The sequence below is a fragment of the Ranitomeya imitator genome, chromosome 6 (genome assembly GCF_032444005.1).
Source record: "Ranitomeya imitator isolate aRanImi1 chromosome 6, aRanImi1.pri, whole genome shotgun sequence".
Lineage (NCBI taxonomy): Eukaryota > Metazoa > Chordata > Amphibia > Anura > Dendrobatidae > Ranitomeya > Ranitomeya imitator.
Window position 1 is genome coordinate 464,853,124 of NC_091287.1, and position 15,848 is coordinate 464,868,971.

Sequence of the window (15,848 nt, forward strand, 5' to 3'; positions counted from 1 at the left end):
ACAAGTGGTATTGCAGTCTCTGGGCTTCCTCCCTCAGGTGTTTTGGTGAGCTCGTTGGCTGCCTTGCTATTTAGCTCCACCTGAGTCTGTCTTCCTTGCTCCTTGTCAATGTTCCAGTGTTGGATCTGAGCTACTGTATCTTTCCTTGGGCCTGCTGCTCTGCTAGATAAGTGCTTCTAGTTTGTTTTCTGTTTTTTCTGTCCAGCTTGCTATTAACTTTTGCTGGAAGCTCTGAGAAGCAAAGGGGTGCACCGCCGTGCTGTTAGTTCGGCACGGTGGGTCTTTTTGCCCCTTTGCGTGGTTTTCGTTTTAGGGTTTTTTGTAGACTGCATAGTTCTCTTTGCTATCCTCGCTCTGTCTAGAATATCGGGCCTCACTTTGCTGAATCTATTTCATTCCTATGTTTGTCTTTTCATCTTGCTAACAGTCATTATATGTGGGGGGCTGCCTATTCCTTTGGGGTATTTCTCTGAGGTAAGTCAGGCTTGTATTTCTATCTTCAGGCTAGTCAGCTCCTCAGGCAGTGCCGAGTTGCATAGGTAGTGATAGGCGCAATCCACTGCTGCTTATAGTTGTGTGAGGATAGATCAGGTACTGCAGTCTACAGAGATTCCACGTCTCAGAGCTCGTCCTATTGTTTTTTGTTATTGCCAGATCTCTGTATGTGCGCTGATTACTGCACGCTGTGTTGCCTGATTGCCAGCCATAACAGTACAAGGAGCCACCCAATGATTCCCAATAGAGGGAAAAAAGAAATCCTGACATCATTTTTTTTTCTTAGCTCTGTCTTCAGTCTTTTTTTTCCCCTAGACATTAGAGTGCTTCAGGACACAGCTGTGGACATGGATATTCAGGCTCTGTGCTCCTCAATGGATAATCTCGTTGTAAATGTACAAAAGATTCAAGATACTATTGATCAGAAATCGATGCTAGAACCAAGAATTCCGATTCCTGATTTGTTTTTTGGTGACAGAACTAAGTTCCTGAGCTTCAGAAATAATTGTAAGCTATTTTTGGCCTTGAAACCTCATTCTTCTGGTAATCCTATTCAACAGGTTTTGATTATTATTTCTTTTTTGCGCGGCGACCCACAGGACTGGGCGTTTTCTCTTGCACCAGGAGATTCTGCATTGAGTAATGTTGATGCATTTTTCCAGGCGCTGGGATTGCTTTACGATGAGCCTAATTCAGTGGATCAGGCTGAGAAAAATCTGCTGGCTTTATGCCAGGGTCAGGATGATGTAGAAGTATATTGTCAGAAATTTAGGAAGTGGTCAGTACTCACTCTGTGGAATGAATCTGCACTAGCGGCTTTGTTCAGAAAGGGTCTCTCTGAAGCTCTTAAGGATGTAATGGTGGGATTTCCTATGCCTGCTGGTTTGAATGAGTCTATGTCCTTGGCCATTCAGATCGGTCGTCGCTTGCGCGAGCGTAAATCTGTGCACCATCTGGCGGTATTGTCTGAGAGTAAACCTGAGCCTATGCAGTGCGACAGGACTATGACTAAAGTAGAACGGCAAGAACACAGACGTCTGAACAGACTGTGTTTCTATTGTGGTGATTCTACTCATGCTATTTCTAATTGTCCTAAACGCACTAGGCGGTTCGATAGCTCTGCCGTTATTGGTACTGTACAGTCCAAATTCCTTTTGTCCATTACCTTAATGTGCTCTTTGTCATCGTATTCTGTCATGGCGTTTGTGGATTCAGGCGCTGCCCTGAATCTGATGGATTTGGATTATGCTAAACGTTGTGGATTTTTCTTGGAGCCTTTGCGGTGTCCTATTCCGTTGAGAGGAATTGATGCTACACCTTTGGCCAAGAATAAGCCTCAGTACTGGGCCCAGCTGACCATGTGCATGGCTCCTGCACATCAGGAAGTTATTCGCTTTCTGGTACTGCATAATTTGCATGATGTGGTCGTGTTGGGGTTGCCATGGCTACAAACCCATAATCCAGTATTGGATTGGAACTCTATGTCGGTAACCAGCTGGGGTTGTCAGGGAGTACATGGTGATGTTCCATTTTTGTCTATTTCGTCATCCATTCCTTCTGACATCCCAGAGTTCTTGTCGGACTTTCAGGATGTATTTGAAGAGTCCAAGTCTGATGCCCTACCTCCGCATAGGAATTGTGATTGTGCTATCGATTTGATTCCTGGTAGTAAATTCCCTAAGGGTCGTTTATTTAATTTGTCCGTACCTGAACACACCGCTATGCGCAGTTATGTGAAGGAATCCCTGGAGAAGGGACATATTCGCCCATCGTCGTCACCATTGGGAGCAGGGTTTTTTTTTGTAGCCAAGAAGGATGGTTCGCTAAGACCGTGTATTGATTACCGCCTTCTTAATAAGATCACTGTTAAGTTTCAGTATCCCTTGCCATTGATTTCTGACTTGTTCGCTCGGATTAAGGGGGCTAGTTGGTTTACTAAGATTGATCTTCGTGGTGCGTATAATCTGGTGAGAATCAGGCAGGGAGATGAATGGAAAACGGCATTTAATACGCCCGAGGGTCATTTTGAGTATCTGGTGATGCCGTTCGGACTTGCCAATGCTCCATCTGTTTTTCAGTCTTTTATGCATGACATTTTCCGTGAGTATCTGGATAAATTCTTGATTGTTTACTTGGATGACATTTTGATCTTCTCAGATGATTGGGAGTCTCATGTGAAGCAAGTCAGAATGGTTTTCCAGGTACTGCGTGCTAATTCCTTGTTCGTGAAGGGATCAAAGTGTCTCTTCGGTGTGCAGAAAGTTTCATTTTTGGGGTTCATCTTTTCCCCTTCTACTATCGAGATGGATCCGGTTAAGGTTCAGGCCATCCAGGATTGGACTCAGCCGACATCTCTAAAAAGTCTGCAGAAATTCCTGGGCTTTGCTAATTTTTATCGTCGCTTCATCTGTAATTTTTCTAGCATTGCCAGACCATTGACCGATTTGACCAAGAAGGGTGCTGATTTGGTTAATTGGTCTTCTGCTGCCGTGGAAGCTTTTCAGGAGTTGAAGCGTCGTTTTTGCTGTGCCCCTGTGTTGTGTCAACCTGATGTTTCTCTTCCGTTCCAGGTCGAGGTTGATGCTTCTGAGATTGCTGCAGGGGCGGTTTTGTCACAGAGAGGTTCTGGTTGCTCAGTGTTCAAACCATGTGCTTTCTTTTCCAGGAAATTTTCTGCTGCTGAGCGTAATTATGATGTGGGCAACCGAGAGTTGCTGGCCATGAAGTGGGCATTCGAGGAGTGGCGTCATTGGCTTGAGGGTGCTAAGCATCGCGTGGTGGTTTTGACTGATCATAAGAACCTTACTTATCTTGAGTCTGCCAAGCGCTTGAATCCTAGACAGGCCCGTTGGTCGTTATTTTTTGCTCGTTTTGATTTTGTGATTTCATACCTTCCGGGCTCTAAAAATGTGAATGCGGATGCTCTGTCTAGGAGTTTTGTGCCCGACTCTCCGGGGTTATCTGAGCCGGCTAGTATCCTCAAGGAAGGAGTCATTGTGTCTGCCATCTCCACTGATTTGCGGAGAGTGTTGCAGAAATTTCAGGCTAATAAACCTGATCGTTGTCCGGCCGAGAAACTGTTCGTCCCTGATAGGTGGACTAGTAAAGTTATCTCTGAACTTCATTGTTCGGTGCTGGCCGGTCATCCAGGAATCTTTGGTACCAGGGAGTTGGTTGCTAGATCCTTCTGGTGGCCATCTCTGTCACGGGATGTGCGTGCTTTTGTGCAGTCCTGTGGAATTTGTGCTAGGGCTAAGCCCTGTTGTTCACGTGCCAGTGGGTTGCTTTTGCCCTTGCCGGTCCCGAAGAGGCCTTGGACACATATTTCGATGGATTTCATTTCTGACCTTCCCGTTTCTCAAAAAATGTCGGTCATTTGGGTGGTCTGTGATCGCTTTTCTAAAATGGTCCATCTGGTGCCCTTGGTTAAATTGCCTTCCTCCTCTGATTTGGTGCCTTTGTTCTTCCAGCATGTGGTTCGTTTACATGGCATTCCTGAGAATATTGTTTCTGACAGAGGTTCCCAGTTTGTCTCGAGGTTCTGGCGAGCCTTTTGTGGTAGGATGGGCATTGACCTATCTTTCTCCTCGGCCTTCCATCCTCAGACTAATGGCCCGACCGAACGAACCAATCAGACCTTGGAAACATATCTGAGATGTTTTGTTTCTGCTGACCAGGATGATTGGGTGTCATTTTTGCCGTTGGCTGAGTTCGCCCTTAATAATCGGGCCAGCTCGGCTACCTTGGTCTCTCCATTTTTCTGCAATTCTGGGTTCCATCCTCGTTCTCTTCAGGACAGGTTGAGTCTTCGGACTGTCCTGGTGTGGATTCTGTGGTGGACAGGTTGCAGCAGATCTGGACTCAGGTAGTGGACAATTTGACCTTGTCCCAGGAGAAGGCTCAACTTTTCGCTAATCGCAGATGCCGTGTGGGTCCCCGACTTCGTGTTGGGGATCTGGTTTGGTTATCTTCTCGTCATATTCCTATGAAGGTTTCCTCTCCTAAATTTAAACCTCGTTTTATTGGTCCGTATAGGATTTCTGAGATTCTCAATCCGGTGTCTTTTCGTCTGACCCTCCCAGACTCCTTTTCCATACATAATGTATTCCATAGGTCGTTGTTGAGGAGATACGTGGCACCTATGGTTCCATCTGTGGAGCCTCCTGCCCCTGTTTTGGTGGAGGGGGAATTGGAGTATATTGTGGAGAAGATTTTGGATTCTCGTGTCTCTAGACGGAAACTCCAGTATCTGGTCAAATGGAAGGGTTATGCTCAGGAAGATAATTCCTGGGTTTTTGCCTCTGATGTCCATGCCCCAGATCTTGTTCGTGCCTTTCATGTGGCTCATCCTGGTCGGCCTGGGGGTTCTGGTGAGGGTTCGGTGAGCCCTCCTCAAGGGGGGGGTACTGTTGTGAATTCTGTGGCTGAGTTCACTTCGGTGGTCACAAGTGGTATTGCAGTCTCTGGGCTTCCTCCCTCAGGTGTTTTGGTGAGCTCGTTGGCTGCCTTGCTATTTAGCTCCACCTGAGTCTGTCTTCCTTGCTCCTTGTCAATGTTCCAGTGTTGGATCTGAGCTACTGCATCTTTCCTTGGGCCTGCTGCTCTGCTAGATAAGTGCTTCTAGTTTGTTTTCTGTTTTTTCTGTCCAGCTTGCTATTAACTTTTGCTGGAAGCTCTGAGAAGCAAAGGGGTGCACCGCCGTGCTGTTAGTTCGGCACGGTGGGTCTTTTTGCCCCTTTGCGTGGTTTTCGTTTTAGGGTTTTTTGTAGACTGCATAGTTCTCTTTGCTATCCTCGCTCTGTCTAGAATATCGGGCCTCACTTTGCTGAATCTATTTCATTCCTATGTTTGTCTTTTCATCTTGCTAACAGTCATTATATGTGGGGGGCTGCCTATTCCTTTGGGGTATTTCTCTGAGGTAAGTCAGGCTTGTATTTCTATCTTCAGGCTAGTCAGCTCCTCAGGCAGTGCCGAGTTGCATAGGTAGTGATAGGCGCAATCCACTGCTGCTTATAGTTGTGTGAGGATAGATCAGGTACTGCAGTCTACAGAGATTCCACGTCTCAGAGCTCGTCCTATTGTTTTTTGTTATTGCCAGATCTGTGTATGTGCGCTGATTACTGCACGCTGTGTTGCCTGATTGCCAGCCATAACAGTATCCTAGGGCGGTCCCATGACGAGTGGGTAGACTTCAGCAGGAAGATAGAGAAATCGCTCGAATGAGACAGTGGGTGGCTCTACAACAACTACCAAATCAAAGAAAAAGAGACACGCTGTCCCCTGGGACTCTGCAGATCCTTCCACAGTGGAGAAGGCTCCAGTTGAAAGATGGACTCTTGTAGCGGAAGATCCAGTTGCACTGAGAACTGGAAGTTATCGGGCAAGTGGTACTCCCTGAGATGCTGCTTTACAAGGTGGCCATGGAGGCGCACGAAAGAAGAGCTCACTTTGGTCCAGAAAAGACATTGCAGTGGCTACAGAAGCTAGTGTATCACTCTTGACTGAAATCTGCAGTAGAGGAAGTCTGTCAACAGTGTAGAAGTTGTGAATTAGCTAAGCCCATGGAACAGAAAGCTCCCATGCAGACCATCGTGACTTCGGCTCCCTTGGAAGTGTTGATGATAGATTATTTGACCATAGGCCTGGCCCACCTTGGATATGAGCATTGTCTAATGATGACCGACCACTTTACCAAATTTGCTGTGATGACTCCGATCCGGGATCAGACTGTTGAATCAGCGGCACAAGCCATCTGCAGAAATTTTATCTAAGTGTACGGCTGCCCAAAAAGAATACACTCTGATCAAGGTGCCCGTTTTCAGGGACGAGTGATGGAAGAGTTACAATGCATATATTACATAAAGAAATCACGGCCGACACCATATCACCCCCAAGGAAATTAAACCTGTGAACGGTTCAATTGTACTGTGATTCAGATGTTGAGAACACTGGAGGAAGATAGAAAAGTTCGCTGGCCTGAGTTTGTGGCTGAACTAGTTTGGGTGTACAACAACCGAGTACATCACACCACAGGACACACACTATACACCCTGCTATTTGGTTGACCAGGATGAGAGATAACTGAGCTTGGATTGAATCCAGAAAAGGACTACCCGTGGACGGGGGTGTCCACCTGGGTCCGAGAACATCCGCTTCGTCTGCAAATGCTACATTGACTTGTACAGACCGGGTTTTAGGAGATTGAGAACTCAGAAGTGGCTCCTCTGTGAGGGACAGCTCTTCAAGCTGGAGACCCTGTGTTATTATGGGACAAACACCCACAGAGTAAGTAGGAGTACCGATGGGAGAAAACTCTGTATTGTGTAAAATGATAATCAGTTCAGGAGGCCCTGTCTATGAGGTCCAACCTGAGGGAGAAGATACTCCTAAATGAGTAGTACATCGGAACATGCTACGTCCTTGCCCGTCAAAAGATCCTGACCAAGTAGAGGAGACGCAGAGTGTTACCAAAATATCTCCCCTTCAGCTGTTGATTATGTCAGAATGCAATTATTTTGTGTACATTTTCATCTGGTAAAAGACTTTGAGAAGGACATGAATAAAATATATCTACACAGAATAAACGATCATGTATGTTTTCCATTAATTGTCATGAAATTACAGTAACAACGTATTAAGCCTTAACCCTTTTAAGAGAAGCTGTCGCTTTTATAAATCTGTTGGAATGATAAATTCAACAAAGACACCTATAGGCCCACATCATATAAAATGTAATTTAAAAAATATAGTTAAATGAAATACACCAATATAGTGATTGCCCCAGATGCTCAGTGATTGGGAGTGGTAACCTAACCACTCAAAAGGAGGAGAACTAAAAAAAACTCCAAAAGGTGGACTATCATACAGTGCCTTGCGAAAGTATTCGGCTCCCTGGAACTTTTCAACCTTTTCCCACATATCATGCTTCAAACATAAAGATACCAAATGTAAATTTTTGGTGAATAATCAACAAGTGGAACACAATTGTGAAGTTGAACGAAATTTATTGGTTAGTTAAATTTTTTGTGGAAATTCAAAAACTGAAAAGTGGGGCGTGCAATATTAATCGGCCCCTTTAACTTAAATACTTTGTTGCGCCAACTTTTGCTGCGATTACAGCTGCAAGTCGCTTGAGGTATGTCTCTATCAGTTTTGTACATCGAGAGGCTAAAAAGAAAAAGAAGAGAACTAAAAACGATAAATAAAAAGTATAAATATATAAAAAGTGTACGATTAATGAACTAAGCATCTACAAGTGAATCACAACTACAGCAATAAAAAATATGCGTAAAAATTGTCTAAATAGACAATAATTAAAAAATATATATATATGGAGAGAGAATACTCCACTGTGGTGACTATTCAAGTGCAGCAGTGTCTGAACCAATAGAACCATCAAAACTATAGAAAGCTTAAAGTGTACAAATAGGGGAAGAGAATTAGGGGCAATATATCTTTAATGTCCGCAAGGTCCCAGATGACGCACACACCCCAATGCACGGAAATAATTCCTTCGTCATATAGGATTATATATTTATTTTTCTCACATATTAACCGATGTATGGTCTAGATACGTGCACATGTCTCTTTTAGATATTTAGTCCTACTGTTTGTGACTGTTTATTTAATAAAGGCAATTTTATTTGAATAATCCTTGTCCGGTATTTTATGATAGTCCACCTTTTGAGGTTTCATTCTCTCTTTCACGCTCACAAATCCTCCCCAACCCCAGCACACTCCTACCTACCATTCAGTCAGAAATCTACAAGCCATTAACCCTCATACACTTTCAGACTCCTTACACTCATCACTGTCCCCAATCTCCTCTTTTTCCTGTCCTGATCTGGCGGTACATCACTATAATGACACTCTTAGAAGCACCCTGGACCAAGTAGCTCCCCTCACCATCAAAACCTCCAAATACAGAGTAAAACAGCCCTGGCTCACTCTCCACATTTGATCCCATCACAGAAGAAGAAGTCTCCAGGCTCCTCTCTTCTTCTCATCCGACTACATGCACTACCGACCTCATTCCCTCTCATCTCCTCCAGTCTCTCTCTCCAGTCGTCACTACTCACCTAACTACAATCTTTAATCTCTCACTCTCCTCAGGCATTTTCCCATCCTCCTTCAAACACTCTATCATTACTCTGTTACTAAAGAAACCCGCTTTCTACCCATCCTGCACAAATAACTTCAGACCGGTCTCCAACCTCCCCTTCATCTCTAAACTCTTGGAGCGCCTAGTCTACTCCCGCCATACCCTTTACCTCTCCATTCACTCCCTCCTAGACCATTTACCGTCTGTCTTCTGCCCCTACACTCGACAGAAACTGCACTCATCAAAGTGACCAATGACCTTCTGAAAACAAAATGGTGACCACTCTCTGCTCATTCTTCTCGATCTTTCTGCAGCTTTCAACACTGTTGACCACCCTCTCCTACTCTCTAGGCACCAGTCACTAGGCATTAAGGACACTGCTCTCTCCTGGTTCTCTTATCTTTCTGACCGCTCCTTCAGTGTTCTCTTCTCTGGCTGCACTTCGCTTCCTTTTCCTCTCACTGTCGGGGTACCTCAGGGATCAGTCCTTGGCCCCCTTCTCTTCTCTCTCTAATTGGCCCCAATTGGACAGACCATCAGCAGATTTGGCTTTCAGTACCATCTTTATGCTGACGACACACAACTATACAAGTCATCCCCTGACCTTACTCCCCCTGTACTACAGAACACCAGTGACTGTCTGTCCGCAGTCTCCGTATCAACAAAAAACGTGTGCACAGCTCTATATGAAGGTGCTCAGGTAGGTTCTAAAACCGTAGTGATACATATAAGAAAAACCTGGCACTCCTTTATATAGGTGATATTTTATTATTCCAAGCAGAGGTGCAGTAAAAGCAAACGTTTCGGTCATAAACACATGACCTTCATCAGTCACGTAAAGTGATTGCTGGTGAAGTAAGTGTTAGCTCTGTTTAACAGACTATAGTGCTAATTGCCCTTTAAGGGAAGGCACTGGTTAGAATACTCGGATATGGGCGCAGCCCTGCTGTGGTGCTGCAGACGCGGAGTCCACCGCTTGTCTCACAACATGAAAAATTAAGATGCAAAGGGGAATTGTGGAAACCACAAAGAAAACTACAGCAAAAACGGAATATAATAAATATCAAATAAACCTTTATTAATGTACATAACATACAAAAGAAGGTAAAATACGGACCAATATACGGGACCAAGTGCAAGATGGCGAAACACACGGGGAAACAATGGTACATGAAAAAAGTACTGCCTATCACGGGTAATATCCATGATAGGCAGTACTTTTTTCATGTACCATTGTCCTTTATAGCCAGCCCCTTAGCCGTACGTCTTTTTACACGGGTAGCTGTTTCCCCGTGTGTTTCGCCATCTTGCACTTGGTCCCGTGTATTGGTCCGTATTTTATCTTCTTTTGTATGTTATGTACATTAATAAAGGTTTATTTGATATTTATTATATTCCGTTTTTGCTGTCGTTTTCTTTGTGGTTTCCACAATTCCCCTTTGCATGTTTGTGTTACGACTAGGAACATTTTAGTCCGGCCAGCACACAGTTGTGCACACATATGTATATTACCCATGTGATGTGGCCATTTAATACCGTTCTCTTTATTATGAAAAATTAAGAGTCTATGAGTATCGGTGTTTGGTGTCTATGAACTCATAATGACCTGGTGAATTATATTGGCAGGTCAGTTTTAGCATCTTTCGCCCAGCAACTGACATTTCTGGATTATGAGTCATTGGGAAAGCAAAAGAATTGTCAATGGATCTATGAGAAAAGGTAGTTGAACTGTATAAAACAGAAAAGGGATACAAAAAGATATCTAAGGAATTGGTAATGCCAGTCATCGGCGTTCAAACTGTGATTAACAAATGGAAAATCAGGGGCTGTGTAAAAACAAAACCACGGTCAGGTTGACCAGCAACAATGTCATCCAACAAGCCTGCTGATCTCTTTCAGTCTCTGTTGGTTCCTTCTGCCCACTGGCAACACATAGCCATGAATTTCATCATGGATCTGCCCCTTTCTGTGGGTTACAACAATATCTGGGTCATGGTGGAGCTGTTTGCCAAGATGGCGGATGTGTTAGATGTAAAGGACATTCTGGATTGTGAGAGGGTTCGGGGGTAGACCTTCTATTTGGTTGATTGGAAGGTCTTTGGTCCTGAGGAGAGATCTTGCGAGACTGGTGAGAATATCTGTGCCATTCTTGACAGGTTTTTCGGTCAGTCTGTTCAAAATTCTGCAGGAATTTAAAACCATTGTATTCTGCAGCGTTTTGCTTCCCAGGCCTATTTCCTGCTAGCAGTGGATATATTAGGTAGATCCTCTTTCCACAGCATGCCTGCGATTAGGTCCTAGCTTAAGTTCATCACTAGTTCCCTTTCAATATTGTTTTGACTCTCTTGTTACTAACCCGGCTGGTTTACTTGTTTAGTCTGATCTCTCCGCTTCTGACCCCAGCTTCATATTTTGAACCTGTGCTGCCCGCCCCATCCTCGGATAGGCTGACCACGTCTCTGTCTTCACCTCTGTGCTATGTATTTGTGCTTTGACCATCTTACACTTAATCAGCCAGTCTCCCACAGGGCTCTGACCAAAAACAAGATTCTTAAAACAGCCATCTGCAACTTGTGGACTTTTTCTTTTGGAGTAGATTCTGGTTTGGTTTTAAATCATTAGTCATATGGCAAAACTATATAAGAAGCTGAAATTGGCTTCATTGAAAAGTATAGTTGTATATTTCATTTCCCAAGGGGACATTGCATGATCTGTAAGTCTCCATATGACAATGTACTGCTCTCCTTGAAGAGAACTTGTCATCAGAATTTTGCTAGGTAAACTATAAGCATTGTCAGGTTGGCGCTATTACATTGATTAAAATGATATCAGAATTGAAGAAATCCTTATTGTCGTTGTTGTTTTAATCTTTGCAGTTTTCAGTTAATTAAATTCTCATGTGCAGGCCCATGTATGGGTCTTTTTTTGGTGTTTTGGCTCATTGTCAACCTTGTGGGCTTAAATGACAGGTCACTGACCCTTCAGTGACTTGCCTCCTATTTTTAATACTGTGCTTGTCCAGTTAATATTGTGGTTTTTGCAAAAAAAAAATTAACTACAGAAAAATGGTGTGGTGCCTGCGCAGTAGCATCTATCGCTTACTGATACATGCTACTGTACATGTGTTGCCGCCATTTTGCTGGAGCCAATTTTTTTTGCCACAACAAAATAATGCTGGCAGTGCATGTGCAGTAGCATCTATCTGCAAGTGATGCACTTAACCTGTGCAAGCCCTACCCATTGGGCTTGAGCGAATTGAGAGCATTGCTTGCTGATAAGTGCTACTTTGCATGCACTGCCACCGGGGCCATTTTGTTAAACCCAAAAAAATTGGGTACCAGCAAAATAGTGACGGTGCATGTGCAGTAGCATCTATCTTTTTTTAAATATCACAATATTAACTGCACAAGGGCAGTATTTAGAATAGGAGGCTGGTTATTTAAGGTTCAGTGACCTGTCATTTAAGCCCAAAGAATAATAATGAGCCAAAGCACCAAAAAAAGACACCCCCACAGGTGTGCCCCGAAGCACCAAAATCGTATTAACTGAAAACTGCAAACAAAGCTTAAACAACAGCCACAAGACTGATATTTTCAACCCATTTTAATCAGAGTAACAGTGAGAATTTGACAATGCCTATAGTTTACTAAGCAAAATCTTGAAGACAGGTTTGCTTTAAGAAGAGATTTTATCCCTTAAACCTAACATATTTTTAAATAGCTCACAGATTAAATAACTAAAATTAATAACTCTTCAAAATGAAGTCTAGTCTGTTTCCTAGCACAGAATAGAGAAAATATCCAGCTCCTGCAGAAACAATATTTTTTCTATAAAAACATTATTTTATTGACATGCTCTTAAAAAATGGTTAAAAATGTGAAACACTTGGCCAAGTGATTCAAGCGTTGAATGCTCTTAATCATAGTATGATGGGTTACCATTATGAAGCTGAGAAGAAGCCCGTCTTCATTTTAAATGTGTTTATTGCTTCTAGCAGAACAGGGGTGAATCGGCCATGTTGGAAATCCCTGTGCTCACAGCTGTGCTCGGTTAGCCACTCCTTTTCCCTTTATAATCCTGGCTCTGATAGTAATCTTTTGAGATGGCTAACAGAGGGAGAGGAGTTCATAGGAGGAGAGTTGAAGAAGTTATTAGTGTTTCTTGGTTTGTATTCTTGGTAATTCCTTATCCTTCTCTGTTTTGGTTTATTCCCCTACCTTCACACCCCGGTGCATTCCTCTGTTTTATGTGAGTGAATATTTTCTATGCCTGGAGTTTTCTGTTAACCCTTGTCTGTGTTGCCTTGCTTATCTGATTGGTGTACTACAGTGCACAGTAGTGCCTCCGCTTTCGTGAGTGGGAGAAGAGAACAGACGGAGGGCTAACAGAAGAAAAGGCAAGGATAGAGGCCCTAGCATCTTCACCACCTGAAGTATCCCGGTGAACAGGAAAAGCCAGGGCGCCCCTTAGTGTTAGGGACAGGGAAGTAGCCCCTGGTCTCAGGTCACCCAATAGCTGTGTCATGACACATAGCTGCCTCTTTCCTAGCCTAGGCCTAATCTGTGGTTCATAAATCAGTCATCCGCTCCAAACCTATTCTAAATCTGCTATTTACCTGTCATAATGTAAAAATATCTCCAAAAATGTGTTTGTTTATTATAGGGCAAAACCTAATCAGTACACAGGATTGTCTTAAAGGTACATCTTCTATGTATCTTTTGTATACATTTTTTTAAATTAGATTGGTTCTAAAAAGTGTCCATAATGCTCGTAACCAAAATGCTTTTTATTTATTGCCAAACTAGGGAAGTCATTTGGAAAACATTTTTTTTCTTTTTTGGGGGGGAAGGTTTTTTTCTGATTCCACAACGGTTTCCAATCCAGTTTTAGTAATAGATTTATGACTTGCACACTCACAGTATTGTATATGAGCTTCAAACTGTTCTGGTATTCAGTTAATTTTTGGCAAAAAATGGAGAAAATAATTGCATGAAGTCCATTCTCCCGGCAATGACACATTGACACATTGACAAGTCTTCACTGTGTGAACAAACCATGTGGTGCTCAAACGATCCGATATGGTATCCAACGGGGGTCCCACAATCTTGCATTTCTTTCAGCATGAATATAACGTATTGTATCAAATATATCATGTATATTTTTACCCAGCATTCCTTTATACAAAATGAAACCCCCAAACACTGGACCACTTTAAGCTACTCATCATTAATTTATCGTGATGGCATACAACACTATGTGGCATATTTTAATTTTCTCATATACCGTAGTTTTGATAAAAATTATTTCTCCAGAAGATCATGGTTACACATTTTTTTCTCTAGGTACTGCAATATGTATTTTAATATATGAAATAGGCTCCCAAGGTGATCTGTGCATCGGTCCAAACTATTCATCTTTATATGATGATAACTGGTAAGGTGTTTCTCACTAGGTAGAGAGTCACTTTAATCTTTCTACTTATGAAAAATGCATGCTCTTGGTGTGTGCTCATTCATATATAACATGAATATTTCATGTACATCCTGTTCTGTACAAATGGTCCAAGTACCTTGTAACTGAGTGTCCATCACCGGACCATGTTTAAGGTTTGTTCAGCCAAAACAACTACATCATTGTATCAAGACCCTTGTACCAATCCAACATTTAATGGGATTTAGCAAGCCAGTACTATGTGGTGCTTGTTTTTTCCATGGATTAGTAACATTTTGCCTTTTTTGAAGCTTTAAAACATGATAAACATCTTTGCGAGTGCCGTGTATTGTAACATTGGGATAAAGCAATATATTTTTATAAGAACGAGCAATGAATACACTCATTTCAATCAGAAATATTTTAGAGCATTGCTTTATATCGAAGAGTGATATTTGCCAAGACAAATCTTTCCTGGAGAACGTCTCAGATTTTAATGATGCCACGCTAAAGATATCCACATTTACATTTTTATCTAACACCTCTCTCACTGTCACTCTAAAAGTCGAGCAAAATGTGCATTTTGAATGACAAAATCAGATGCTAAAATGTAAGCAAATCAAATAAATGTGAAGATCATATTTGTAAATTCAACATCAGTATTCCTCATCTGTTGGAATAGATATGTACATTTCTATACCCATCAAACACTTAATAAAGGATGGCTCCTCTAGGCAATTTGCAAAGTATATTTTCATCTAGATCTGTGTCACTGTAAATCAGGGATTTTTCAACTCACAGTTCTTCTAAACAAATATAGAAAATCTGAGCTGGCCCGCTTTACCTTAAAATTTCATAAATCTTGCACATTGCTTTTACTTGTCAGGTAGCTTATCCAGAGTACTTTACTTCTGTATATTTCTAAATTAGGGTTTAGCATAATCTGGATTTTTGTGAAATCCATTGAACATTTCTTCAAATATTATAATGCGACAAAGACTCTGTAGATATTGTATAACCTATGAGAACCTATGGAAAATGATCTTGGGTGGAGACTTTTTTAGCGGCATGGTGTACATGAATGCGCACTGATAGCAAAATTTACATCTTGGTCCCCACTTATGGAAACAATAGAATTTAGAGAAGTTTTCTGAGATATCAACCAGACATACCAGTGACTGGTTGAGGTCTGGCATATAAATGTAGAGATTATGTTCACTGAATGGATAAATGGTTTTAGAATTTATCCAGTAACTGATATAGGAGTTACTCAACTCTGTGAGCAAATTAATTTCTTCAGGCCAGACCTCTACCACAGGCCAAATAACCACCAATTACTTTTTTAATATTTCTGATCGGCAGCTTTTATAAAGTAAAAGCTTATTTTTCCTCTCAAATCTCCAAACCTCTTACTGTTCTTTGGTATATATTGAAGTCTCAAAGTCTACAAATAGCTTCAAACAAGGAAATATCTCTACATAAAAGTGAAGGAATTCTTGCCTGTAGTATCCCTTTGTACATGAACAAGTCCATCCTTTTCAAACCGTCTTCCATAGTGATGTCACATCATCTGATAGCTGTTGTCAATTCTTGTCCACTGCAGTGATGGCAGCTTGGATTAAAAATGTCATCACAGCATGTAAAGGGACAGTTTATGTAAATTGATGGAAAACACCATTAATTTTTATACGTCACTAATGAATATTACTAGTCACAAGAGATGAGTGGATCAGTCTGTGGATGATCGAGTTTGAGATGAATGTCCTGAAATCTGGGTTTTCAAGTGAAGAAAAAACTTGCCCTGTACAATTTCCCACAGAGT